The following is a 13,665-nucleotide window of genomic DNA, read 5'->3' on the forward strand; positions in this document are numbered from 1 at the left end:
GATGGCCGACTAGGCCATCTTTTGATACATATGCAGCTAGAGACACGAGCTCTGGGGTACTGGTTAGTTCATAATGTTGTTCCACCTATAGGGTTGCAGATCCCTTTAGCTCCTTGGGTACTTTCTCTAGCTCCTCCGAACTATTCTTTTTTGCCCCAGTGTTGAGTCCCCTGAACTCCTTAAATGTTCTTCTGTCCATAAAAGTGCTCTTTGGAGCACAGGGACGCAGATTAAGCTTGTTGGGAATGCAGAATCTCAGGCCCATCCAAATGTGTGTTTATTGGAATGTGCAGGTGATGGGTATGCTCCTTAAGGATTAAGAAAGCACTGCTCCAGGTTGGGTCAAAGATTCTCTTTGACAGAGTTAGCTCCTCAGTCCAGACAACTTGTGCATAAGCCATCCCTCAAGGTCTATTAATACAAGTAAACCTAACCATAAGCCAAATTCATATTACAGCTCATTCCTCCTCCTATGTATGTACGAATGTATGTATGATGTATATGTATTTATTTTACACATGTGTTCTTTAGCATACATGTTGAGGTTGGAGGACAATTTGCCGGAGCCAGTTCTCTCCTTCTACCATGTTGGTTCTAGAGACCAAATTTATGCTGTCAGTCTTAGAGGCAAGTACCTTAACTTGCTAAACCACCTTGTCTGCTTATTCCTTTCATTCTAATCATTTATCATTTACATATACTGTATGTATATCTATCTATCTATCTATCTAAAATCATTACCATATATATGTAATAGAACCATTACTATATATATTAAAATAAATTTTTACTTATTAATTGAAATACATTTTTATTTCTATATACTGCTATTTTTTTCTCCTGAGGCAGAATCTCACATAGAGTGGCTCCTCCAGCCCCAGCCTCTAACAGGCTGAGTTGACAGGCTTACACTATCATGCCTGGCTTCAGTATCATACTGAGTACCACAGAGAAATCTGCACAGGGGGGAGGCACATCCATGTGCCCTCTTTTCCCACCAGCACCACGGCCGATGTGTAGTCACAAGTGTCCAAAGTTGAGAAAACGTACAGCTCAGTGCTCAGGTTGACTTTTCTAAGTTCTCTGTGTAACCTGAGGACAGTTGTGGTATTCATGAGTGGTCTTGACTCCTGCTGCTTCCCTGCCCATGCTGACAAACACATGTAACCCCCAAAGGTGAGCAATGTGGACCCCGTAGTTAGGAAGCCAGAGCACCAGTCCTGTTCCACAGCTTGCTAGCTGTCAATCATCTGACTCCTGTGTATTTTAGTTTCTGCATGTATAAAATGGCAACCCAGCCTCCGAGCAGAGGGTGGTGTGAAGAGTTAACATCTGCAGAAGGCTTAATGCAGCACAGAGCAAGCACCAGGGAGGTACACGCTGAGCAGCCCCTGTCGCCCGCCCGATGCTACTCAGGCGACTAAGGGAGGCAGCGAGTATGATGTGCTTAGCAGCTGGCAGGTGATAGAGACGTAGTGCATCCGCTAATTTTTAAAAATAATGTTGAAAATGTGTCCTTTAGACTTAGAATGGATAAAACGAAGATGATGTTTTTCCTTGGGGGAAATTATAAGACGAATCAAAGATAAATACCTTTTATACCAACAAAGTAATGTTTCCCCTCTACTTTTCCCCAGCTCCCTGCCCCAGCAGAGCTCTTTTTTAACATTGAATATACCACCGCCTTCCAGCAATTCTAAACAAAGACTTGCTTCCTAAAGAGCATCCTCATCTTAGGGCTTGTAAAGCTATTTATACTAGAATGGGAATGATTGGCTGGTAGTTTATCTTCCCTCCCTTTAGTATTTTATGCACACTAAAAGTATCTACCTCTAGCTTCTTGACTTTGTACCACTTTTCTACAACAGAGCAAGAACATCAATCTATTTTTGATCTATTTTGAGTGATCCCAGTATCTTTGAAAAAAGATCAAAATAGATTGAGAAGGAGAAGCAGCAGACTCTACAAGGTGAATAAGCTATGTATCTCAAGGCAATTAAGTTGTGGTTTGGGGAAATAGATCGAAATAAAAATTTCCAGCTTCCACATTAAACTTAGTAAATTACCTTTCCAGGTCATTAACTAGGACTGGAGAAGCTACGAAATGATCCTCCCAGTGTGGCTATTTTACTTACCAAGTCAGCTCTGATCCATTAATGTTGACTGAAATCAGTCATTTAACTATGAACGTGAAAAATCATGATTCTTCAGAAATAATTTGAAGTTTTCAGAATGAACCTGGGCAGTAAATATATATATATGTTTTGTTTACTGTTTATGCTTTTATTTGAAACAAGCTGCACTAAGCAAGGTCTTAGTTTTCCCTCTGCATGGTAGAAGAGCACAATAGGGCAAACGTATCTGCTAGCATAGTCCCAGTGTGTGAACATGATTCCACTCACCGTTTGGGGTGATATTATCCATAAAGTTGATTCAGAAAGTTCTTAGAGAAAATTTTACCCCTGGATTGATTAGTAAGTGCCACACACAAGGAAGTAGTCTGTGTGGGGCAGTGTTTTCTGTAGGTGCTGCAAGATTGGAGAAGCACAACCATTCTTTAAAAAGAAACTATGCTGAAATAGAATACTCAATGCCCCTATCTCCAGGAATAAAAAGGAGTACTGGGATCACTCTGATTTGTTTTTGTTGTTATTTTTGCTTTTTTTGTTAATTTGTTTCTTATTTTTTGTTTGCTTGTTTTAATTAAGTTTCTTCTTTTAACTTAATTAATGTATTTATTATTATCTTCAATCTGATTTTTTTTTCCACTCCAGTCATTATGCCCCTCCCAGTCATCCCTCCAACAGGTCTTCATCCAGTTCTCCCTCCTCCCTGTCTCCAATAGGATGTTCCCTCCCCACTCCCTAGGGTCTCAAGTCTCTTGAGGGTTAGGTGCATCTCCTCTGATTGAGGCCAGACCAGGCAGTTCCCTGCTGTATATGTCAGATTTGACTTTTATCCTGATCATTTACAATGGGTTTCTCAATACTTGTGCTGAGGGGCGGTGGTAAGATCAAGCTAAAGCCTACAAGCCCCAGAGACCCCAAAGGGACAGTAGGAGCTTCACCCGCTCCCCGCGCCAGGCCCCTGTCACGTCACCTCAGACCCCCAGAGAGATTTATGGCCATCAGTGACGAAGGGGCAAAGTCCCAAGCCCTTCCTCCTGTACAGGAGGCAAGGCTATGTCCCTAACATCTTAGACCAAGACAATAGGAAAAGGGACATGGCCACAGTCACATTGACCCAAAACAGTTCTCCATGCTAATGAGAGGCCCGCAGGGCTTAACCAATAAGCTTCTCTTGCCAGACATTCCTCCCTGTGAAAGGGATTTAATCTCAGGCCCACCCTGAGAGGTGGGGCATGGTTTTACACATCCACATTCTGCCCTGACAAAAAACTTTGGGTAGTAAATTATTTCTGGTGCCACGCCGACCTCTGTACCCACGGGGTCAGTGACACAACAATGTGTCTAGTGGTATGCATCGTTCCAGAGGCTGACTATACTTTATGGTTTATTCAAGTTACCTATGTGAATCTCTTAAAATACACTGTGAGAAAACCCTGAAGGGCTATTTTCCACTACCATCATGTAGTGATGTTCACCTGTAGATCTGTTGTTTTCATTCTGTATAAACTCTTCAGAGCATCAGGCTGCCCATGAGAACAAGCAACTTAGCAAGAGACAGAAAGTCATAGTAAAGACCATGATGTTGGGTGCCAGAGAGTGGCTAAAGCATTTATTATGCAAGCATCCAGATATGACATAATCTCTAGGGGCCACACAGGAGCAGGGTAGGCATAGATGTCACCAGTAGTCCCAGCATTCAGAGGGCATGGCCAAGGAATCTCCAGGGCAAGCTGGCTTGCTAGATTAGCCAGGCATGCTTCAAGTTCAGCAAGACACTCTGCCTGTTAGAGTAGGGAGCAATTGGAGAAGAAATGGCTAGACTGACTATTCAGTTAAGTAAGGATAGAGATGGCAGAGTCAAGATATGAATGGGCTAGAACAAGAACTGCTTGCCTCTCCTGACGATGTCCTCATTGGCCTATGACAAAGTGGGTTTGAGTTAGTGCTAATGGCCTTCAAAGCTTGATCATTTTAAAACTTCCTCTCCCTCTCCCTTTCCCCCTCCCCCTCCCCCTCTCCCCCTCTTCTTCTCCCCCTCCCCCTCTCCCTCTCCATCTCCCTCTCCTTTTCTATCTCTCTCTCCTTCATGCACATGTGTGTGTGTGTGTGTGTGTGTGTGGTATGTTTGTGTGTGTGTGTTATGTGTGTGTGTGTGTGTGTATGTGTGTGTGTGTGAATACTTGAGGGAATCAGTAGTTCTCTTCTGCTACAATGTAGGATGCAGGGGTTGAACCTTGATCTTTCATCTTGGCTGTAAGCACCTTTAGCCACTGGGTCATTTCACCAGCCCCACATTCAGTTTTTTTTTCTTTTAATTTAAAACTGTCTGCCATAAAGCCACGAAGATTCTTGCTTTACCATTCCTCTCGGTTTTAGGTCTCCTTTTAAACCCTCATCTGACCCAGTCTTCCCACTACTCCTTTCCCACTTTCTATGTAAGCGATGTTAGTAGAACAGGCTCATGATCTTTGGAGTGAGGGGTATGAACAGAGACCTGAACTCCCATGTAGTGTGTCCTCAGATGTTATCACATGCTGAAATAGCCTCCCTGCCTGCACACCTTGTGAGGACGAAGTGAGAGTCATAGAGCAGGTGTTGGGTGGGTTTGGTTGTGTGCCATGCTTCGCATGGCTTTGGGGACTGACCTAACTAGGGTGGTGAGTGAATGAGGAAAAGACAAACACATGGAGATACAGAAAGGCTGCGATCAGGTGGACTGGGATCTCTGGTCGAGAAGCCACATCACCCAGGAAGCTCAGTGTATTTACTGTATACAGTTGAACATGGAGGCAAGGGTACCACCTAAATATAAACAAGGAGGTAGGGTTATTATCTATAGCTGAGCAAAGAGGGAGGTTCACCTTGTCTCAGTAGGTAGCGTCTCTTTAGGGAAACACTCTTCAGGCTTTAAACATCTGAGAGAAGAAAGCCGTGGCAGATATTTCCTATGCGCACTGTCAATAATCACAGTTGGACCCAAAGGTTTTGCTATCTTCTGAGAGTCATCCAGGAAAGGTTTTGTCACTCCTATAGGTCGGAGGCATTGGTGTCCTTGACATGGCCTTGCCCAAAGTCAGACAAAATACACTTCTGGAGGACTTCCCTTATTTCTTGCACTCCCCTATCTCTCCTTGCTGTACTTTCTCTCCTACTTGGGAAGCTTAGAAACAAAGACTCAAATGTAGGGACAGGGACTGAGAGCAAAGGAGAAAGTTCTGGAAAAGTCGATGACAACTTTTAAATTGGAGATGCTGGTTATCTTGGCTAACTCCCGATCAGTCTGCTTCCCCTCAGGTTGCCAGCTCTTCAGAACAAAGGAGGCGATACCAGTGTAATAATAATCAGCATTATCAGATTCAGAATGCTTCACAGACACCAGGTAATTAACCCCCGTAGTATCTTCAGGGACATTGTTTCAGATAGAACACAGGCAAAGTGCTCAGCGAGGCCGCTCACATCTACAGCTTCTGCTAGCCCAGGCTAAACAACATGGAGGACCCAGCAATTGGGAACCTCGGGCAGTTAAAGGCAAAGGATAATGGGAAGTCAGAAAGGAAAACTTAAATTTTAGAGGAAGAAAGGGACATGGGGAGATGACTTAGACCACTTGCTGTACAAACCTGAGGATCTGAGTTCAGATTCCCCACACTGTAAAAAACAGGAGATGGTTTATATCAGGAATATGTGTACAAGGGAGGCAGAGATGGGATTCCTGTGCCTCACTGGCCAAATCAATGTTGCAAACCAGTGAGCTTCAGGTTCAGTGAAAGATGTCTAAAAAATTCAGGTGCTAAATATATCTGATGCTGATCTCTGGCTTCCACGTATACATGCATGACATACACACATAGACACATAGACGTAGACACATACATGCATACACAGCTACACACACACACACACACACATGCACACATGCACACACATGAATGCCTATGTAACAAATTAGGCATAGCAGACAGGTATAGGAACTAGAAAAAGAAGGTATAAGACAGCGTTGTCCAGACCAAACATGGACGAGGATGTGGTGCCATCAAAATTCTCATATATTTGTTTGGAATGCACGGTGTAAGGATTTCTTTGAAGGTTTAACATGCACATATCATTTTGACTCAGCTATTTCTTGCATTTGTATTAATCCAAGAGAAATTAAAATATACGGCTGTATGCGATGCTTAATTTTCACTGTAACCTGACCATGGATTTAGAGTCATCCAGAAGATATACCTATGGGCATGTCTACAATAGCATTTTCCGAGAAGTTTCACTAAGGAGGGAAGGCCCATTTGGAATGGAGACACTACCATCCCCTAGGCTACCAGGCAAAACTGAATAAAAGAGAGTTACCAAGTGTACTACCAATATGCATCTCTCCTTGCTTCCTGCCTGTGGACAACATTGAGCAGCTGCATCAAGTTCCTGTTGCCATGCTGTCTCTACCACAAGGGATCGTGGGCCAACGTGTACCCCCTTCCTTCAGTGGTTTTTGCCAGAGCTTTTGTTCCAACAATGAGAAAAGCAACTAGCATGCTACAGAAATACACAGGGACAGCCTTAGTAACATTATTTTAAATATCTGTAGTCCCCAGAACTGAATGTCTATCAATAGGCGAATAAGTAAATAAATACTATATGCCTACATAATGAGAAGAGAGGGAAAACAAAATCAAAGAATGAACTATTCATGTATTCCATAACAGATAAATTCAAACAATTTTGCAATGTAAAATAAGCCACATCTAAACGATATATGGTGCATCATTCAATTTACACAGAGACTAGAAAATATAAACTAATTCATTGGATAGTCATCTCTTGAGGGAGGAAAACAATTAGATATTGTTATTTGGGAAAAGCAGCTTCCAAAAAACAGTAATACATTACAATAAAATTTGTATTTTCCTAAGATATACACACATGAAGAATTATCCATAGAGAATGGAATTTTAGGTAGTTTTGCTTCATTAGGTTACAATAAACCATGAACAAGCACTGCTAATTTAATTTATTAAATTTTGTAATAAAACATTTTAGAGAAACACAGCTTCTCCCAAGATTGTTGAGAGAAGGGTACTGATGTGAGACTTGGGTTTACTGTTTAAACAAGGTCACAAAATCACTAGAATCCCTGGGAGTCATGGTACCCTGTTCCCAGACTTCCTGGGGAATAACAGAGTCTGGGAATCCATCATAATCAAGGGGCTGAAACCCAAAGCATTTCAGAGTTCCTTATTCCCTCTCCATATTTGCAAGCAGAGTTGGTTTCTTATGAACTGTTGTGTTTACCAAGTGTGTGAAGGTCAGATGCTAATACTCTCTAACAGGGACCTTTGGTGACTATTAGAGGTAACATTGTGTTGGTGGGACTTTGTAATGGAGCCGACCTCAGGGCAGAGCACATATCCATTGAGATAGGCATACAGCTTGATTTTAAATCTCTGTTCACTGAATCACATTAGAGAGAGAGAGGCAGTGGGGAGTTCAGCAGTCTGCTTTCTTCCACTGAGCCACCCACTACACAGGAGTGTGTCAATCATAAGAACTTGGCCTCTCCACAGCTTGCCTCATCTGTTTGCCACAGCATACTCTATGGGATTCCAACTTGTTCTCTCATGCAAAAAGAAAATGGTATTGTATCCCTTGTGGCTTACTCCATGGCTATATGTGAGTTCAGAATAAATGGTTAAGTCAGATTAGTATCTCAGACCTGTCTTCTTGGTGAGGCTGTGATTTATCTATCGTAAGTTTAGGAGGGTTGTCCACTAGCTTTTCTCAGCCACCTGAAAACAGAATGGCAGCCTTGCTGAGCACGTACTATATATCGGAATGAAGGGTATCCCCCTCCTTTAAGCTCCTTTGTCCATCGTCATCTAATTAACTTCCCTCAGGAACAGTGGTAACAGTAGCCTGATTAATCCAACATATGAACTATATTCAAATGTGATTTAGTGACATTCATAGTTATGCTTGTCTGGAGCTCTGTCTGTGGATACCATCAAGTCTCTGCAACTGCAAAGCTAGAGTCTGTACACTGAGCTGATCCTAGCCTGGCCATCGCCTCCCTTTGCAGACCCACTATCCTAGAATGCACAGCAGGTGAACAAGACATACCTCTTAGGTCAAGTTCTAAAATGACACATGACGAATCTGTGGCCCATGGTATGCATATACCCTAGTGGAGCTATGAATGTGGCCTAGCACAAGGTTTGTAATCTTTCTTAAGATAACATAAGGTGCTTTTTTTTTTTTTCAATTCAATTATCTTGTTCTCAAGCACAAATTTCATCCAGAAAATGCCAGTTAAAATGTTGGACCTGGTCAGAAGTCTTAAGACATGCTTATTGTGAGCAAGCACTTCATATGGACCTAGGTTGGAAACACCAATAAAGAGAAAGGATGGATTGTTATTTTATCCTATTCTAATCTACCATATTGACTCTCAGAGAAATCCTGGCCATGAACTAGGGCTCTGAAATGGGTTCTACTGTGCATCCATTGTGCCATCCACACTTTGAGCAATTTGTGTGCTCTCAATCTGACTGCACTGATTTCAGGAGGAGAAGCTTGGTCCTTCCAGAGAAACCTCATGGCCCTCAAATCCTCTTCATCTCCCAGACCCAGCTTTCTGCATCTCCACTTGACTGACATGGGAAGCTTCATCCCAGATCACTCAGCTTCAGCCCTGAGGCATCTATAGGGTTTAGATTCCAACCCATGTTTGTCGACCACCTTGAAGCATCCTGGGCCTTCCTGCAGGGTGTGGCCACGTCCTTTGCATAGCTTTAAACATGAGCTGTTTAATATGAAGACCTACGGATTGTATGAAGATACCTTCTTTCTAATACCTAATAATGGCTTATTCTTCCCAACCTGTGAACACCCTTTTAATCTTGTTTACTCATTTACTCAGCTCATTCTTTTCCCCGGAAATTCCAAAAGTAAATTCCAAAACCATGCCCTGTCTGAATTATACGATCTTACTGGACTAAGGTTGAGGTTGTTTGCAATTTGTTAAATCTTTGGATCTTCTAAAAACAGTAATAAGTTAGAAGGGCAATTGAGAGAAGCAGCTTGGGAGAGAACTTGGTACATGTATTGGATTGAGTCACATAAAGCTGGGGGCTTAAAGGTTTACAGCAGGAAAATAATTCTTTTTTTTTCTTTTCTTTTTTCTTTTTTCTTTACTTTTCTTTTTCTCTTTCTTTCTTTCTTTCTTTCTTTCTTTCTTTCTTTCTTTCTTTCTTTCTTTCTTTCTTTTTTTTTTGAGACAAGGTTTCTCTGTATAGCCCTGGCTGTCCTGGAACTCACTCTGTAGACCAGGCTGGCCTCGAACTCAGAAATCTGCCTGCCTCTGCCCCCCAAATGCTGGGATTAAAGATGTGTGCCACTATGCCCGGCTAGGAAAATATTTCTGTTTATCGAAGGGAAATAAGAAGTGTATGTGTGTGTGTGTGTGTGTGTGTGTGCACATAAGAGAGCCTGCACCAAGATCAGCACAGTTCTCCCAAATCCATAAGCTGAAATGATAATGCTCAGATTGTTATCTTTGTTGGAAACAGGGCATTTGTGGATGTTCTTTATTATGTTAGGATAGGTTTCTATAGGACAAGGCTGGACTCCATGTTAGTTATTATGCTGTGACAGGACACCAGGCAAGAACTGATGTAGGTGAGGAGTGATTTATCTCATACAGTTAGAGGAGATGCAGCCATCACATCGAGGAAGTCATGGCCCAAGGAGTATAAGAAGCTGATCAGCCATATTGTGTCTTCAGACAGGAATCAGGCAGCAATGCAAATTTGTACTCAGCTCTTTTTCCTCTTTATATTCAGTCCTAGACCTAAATCCATAGGTTTGTGCCATTCACATTTTGTGTGGCTTTCCCCAGCTTAATTAACTTAATCTAGAAATTCCCTATCAGACATCCCCAGAGATTTGTTTCCAGTGTGATTCTAGATCCCACCAAGTTGACGATCCATCTTCTCCATGCCAGGTTACCTAATCCAAAATTTTATGTACCCAGAGGAATTGTGAACCTAGACATAGCAAAGAGGTTTTGTGAACAATAGGATGGAAACAGGATGCTACATCTTCAAGCCAAAGATCACCAGCATTCTCAGGGTGATTTAGCAGCTATTGAAGAAAACACAGGACATAATCTTTCTCATGGCGCTAAAAGGAAAACCCCCTAGTCTGTATCTTGACCTTGGACTTCTAGCTTCTAAAACTGAGAGACAAGTTTCTGTTGTTAAGCCATACAGTCTGCGATTCTATGTTTGGCAACCTTAGCGTGCAAATGTAAGCACCGTGCTATGTTACCAATGCTTTGAGGCATTTATTATTATCCCCATTTAGCAGCAGAAGAAATCATGCCTCCAAAAACTCATTTCACAGCCAAGGTTAAAAGCTTAGCGTTATAAAGCCACTGGTGTGCATTCTTGTAGTTAAAACTTGTGCTATTTCCAGATCATAAATTGCCTTCCACAAGAAGAAAATGAGGAATTCCGTGGGAATATCAAGAAAACTGTGGGCAGAAGACAGCTGGGGCACCCAGAAAGATAGTCTCCAGCAGGCTGAAGCACACAGGACCCAGCTCACTGTAACCAGGCAGCACACCATGCTCCCCTGGGGCCTTCTTGTCAGTCTGCCTTTCTTTCTTAATTTTTGGCACATGGGGTTACCCTCTGAGCAGACAGCACTTGGGTCCAAATTCCTAAATTCCTTTTTTGGTAATCAAAGCTCTTTATTCTCCAAGCCTCATATCTGATTGAAGTAATTCAAGACCAAGGTGTAGATGACTCACAAGCTTTAAGTGTTGCCTCTATTTATAACATGGAGAGTGACAAAATTAGTCACTTATGTTTACTCCTCATTGAAAAATGGAAGAAATAATATTCATATTGTGCCTGGTTATCTGAAGGAGGAGAAACATTCTGAATTTGATTTGCATTTGCTGTGTTGCTACTTTAGCACACCAGTCTCTTCACTTGGGCATTTACCCCAGCTCCAATGTGTGCACATCCTTTGAGAGCTAAGTGGGGCTCAATGGTTTGTGCATACTTACAAAGAGCACACCTCACAAGTTCAGCAATATAGTGCCCATGGATAGAGTGGCCTAAGGAACCACAGTGGGGAGTTTCTTACTGCAAATGTTTTCTATATAGCTAAGTGTCTACAGGAAATTAAGTTCTAGTTCATGGCAGAGGAAGTACTGGATACAAACACTGGTTTCTGCAGTATGTCTGAGACCGTGTTAACCATGGACTCTCTTAGACAAGGAATCACAAGGTGTGACAATGATCTGCAACTAGATGTAAGAAGACTACTGGACTCTGGATTCTACTGCCTTGGCCTGCCAACTGCTGGGATCACCAGCATGAGTCACTATGCCTTACTCAACTTCCCAATATTTCAATAGAAGGCAGGGAAATGGATGCTTGTATATGAACTTTTACTATCTTTAGAAATTGCTGTAATATTTTCCTATTTTCTGCTTCTGGAAGTCAAAAGCTCTAGGGCCAAAGTGTTGGCATGCTGGCCTCCTGTTGAAGCTTTTAGAGAATTTCCCTGACTTTCACAGTTTTCAGAGTCTCTCCCATTGCTTGACTCCTCAGCCAGCATGCTGTATCTTTTCTCCTATTGTTCTTTGCCACTATATTTTCTTCTCTCAATTCTGACACACTCGTCCTCCACCAAAGGAAACCTAGCTAGTCCAGTATGGCCTTCTATATCTTAGGATGGTAAACTTAATCACATTTACACAGTGCCCTTTCCCACCTAAGTGTAAAGTAATATTATCATAGGTTGGAGGAATTGGGATAACAGCATTGAAAGAAAGTTTTATAGTACCTATCTTGGTCAGCAACTAATTCAAGTTAGATGAACAATAAGTGGAATGATAGGGAATCGAGACTTACTTTAGACTTTTCCTCTGTGCTACTTCCAAATATAAAAAGGAAGATAGAGTAAATAAGACTGACAAATATCAACTGTTGAAAGTAGGATATCAATACCTGAAGGCTTTTTTTTTTAATGTAGAATTTAAAGATCTCTGTAGTAAGAGAATTAAGAGAATTTAACTATCATGGAGACAAAGGAAAATGTATCTGTGAGACAGAATTGTGCTCAGATTGACTGCTGGCTATCAAATGATTAGCACTAATCTCAGAGGTATAAGGCATGCACATACACACTTACCTCTAGGGTCGTGTTTTATATATCAACTTGATTAGGGTGAGGGACTCTGTACAGCTGGTAAAAGACTGTTCCATGTGTCTGTTTCTAGAAAAGATTGGCCCATGGATCAGATGACTTAGGAAAAAAAAAAGTGTCACCCTCATGAATGGAAATGGATACAATTCAATCTGTCAAGGATTCAGGAAGAACAAAACGAACAAACAAAAAAGGGCCAGGGATGAGTCTCTTGGTTTGATTCTAGATATGGGACCCAGTCTTTACACATAACAATGATACATTGTACCAGGGAGCTACTGCTCCAAGCCCATATCACTAGTTATGTGTGTGTTTGTATATGTATGTATATTTGTGTATGTCTGTGTGTTTGTGTATGTGTGTGTTTGCCCATTGTGTTTAGCAGATTCTGGCTGAGGAACAGTGGAAGTCATACCAGCCCAGCTCTCTGGGGCTTTCCATGAACATGTAAATTATTCCTTCAGAGCATTGAGTGAGGACTTAGAAGCAAGTGATGCAGAGGCTCTGCCATGGACAGCCTTCATCCACCCATGGACCCAACTTCCTTTTCCCTTTACCAGATATGAACTGTCCATGGTCACCTTCCAGAGATGGGTGAAAGACTGCTTATCACCTGTGATGTTCATGGAAAATTAAATTAGACTCCCCTTAGTTTAGTGGGCAAAGCTATTTTATACTTTCATTAACTCCAAAATTTTGTTTCAATTGTACTCCCTATTTGGTTAACAAGTTATCTTTGACTTACAGCCCAGGTCTTAACACCCAGGAAGCATGCTCTTTAATGGGTGCTGGCAAGGAATAGAAATTCTCCTGACCTCTCTTTATGAAATCTTTTGAAAGACAGACGTCACTATCTTTAAACAACAACAACAACAATGTCAACAGCAACAACAACAATAATAAAGCAGGCTCTTTGAAAAGCACTTTCTGCTTTAATGTCTGGTTTTCAAAGGAGAAAAGAAAAAGGAAAAAACAAAAGTTTTTTGAAGGAAGAAAACCATTACCTCATCAGTTAGCTTTCTGTCAAGTCATAGTCTGACTCAATGGCTCTTGAGTAATCTTAGATACGCTAATGTTATTGCTGTATCAAAGGATTATCAATGTACTTGTTCCTAGTTGAATCTCTTGTCAGTTATCACTAAACCATCAAACAAAAACAAAGAAGAGTTCATTTTAAAGAAACCTGTGAAAGGACTAAAGCACTCAAATCCCAGGGTTACTGTTCTTCCACTAGTCCTCCATAAGACCTGCCCTACTGAAGCTGTCCATTACTAGTCCCCCATAAGACCTGCCCTACTGAAGCTGTCCATTACTAGTCCTCCAT

General features: G+C 41.7%; 1 protein-coding gene across 2 annotated transcripts in view; it reads right to left on the bottom strand.

Annotated features, from left to right (window-relative positions):
• The window catches only part of Sntb1 (syntrophin beta 1), a 260,074-nt gene that overhangs the window by 36,005 nt on the left and 210,404 nt on the right, over window positions 1-13,665 (bottom strand). The gene's annotated exons all lie outside the window — the stretch shown is intronic.

The sequence above is a fragment of the Mus caroli genome, chromosome 15 (assembly GCF_900094665.2).
Source record: "Mus caroli chromosome 15, CAROLI_EIJ_v1.1, whole genome shotgun sequence".
Lineage (NCBI taxonomy): Eukaryota > Metazoa > Chordata > Mammalia > Rodentia > Muridae > Mus > Mus caroli.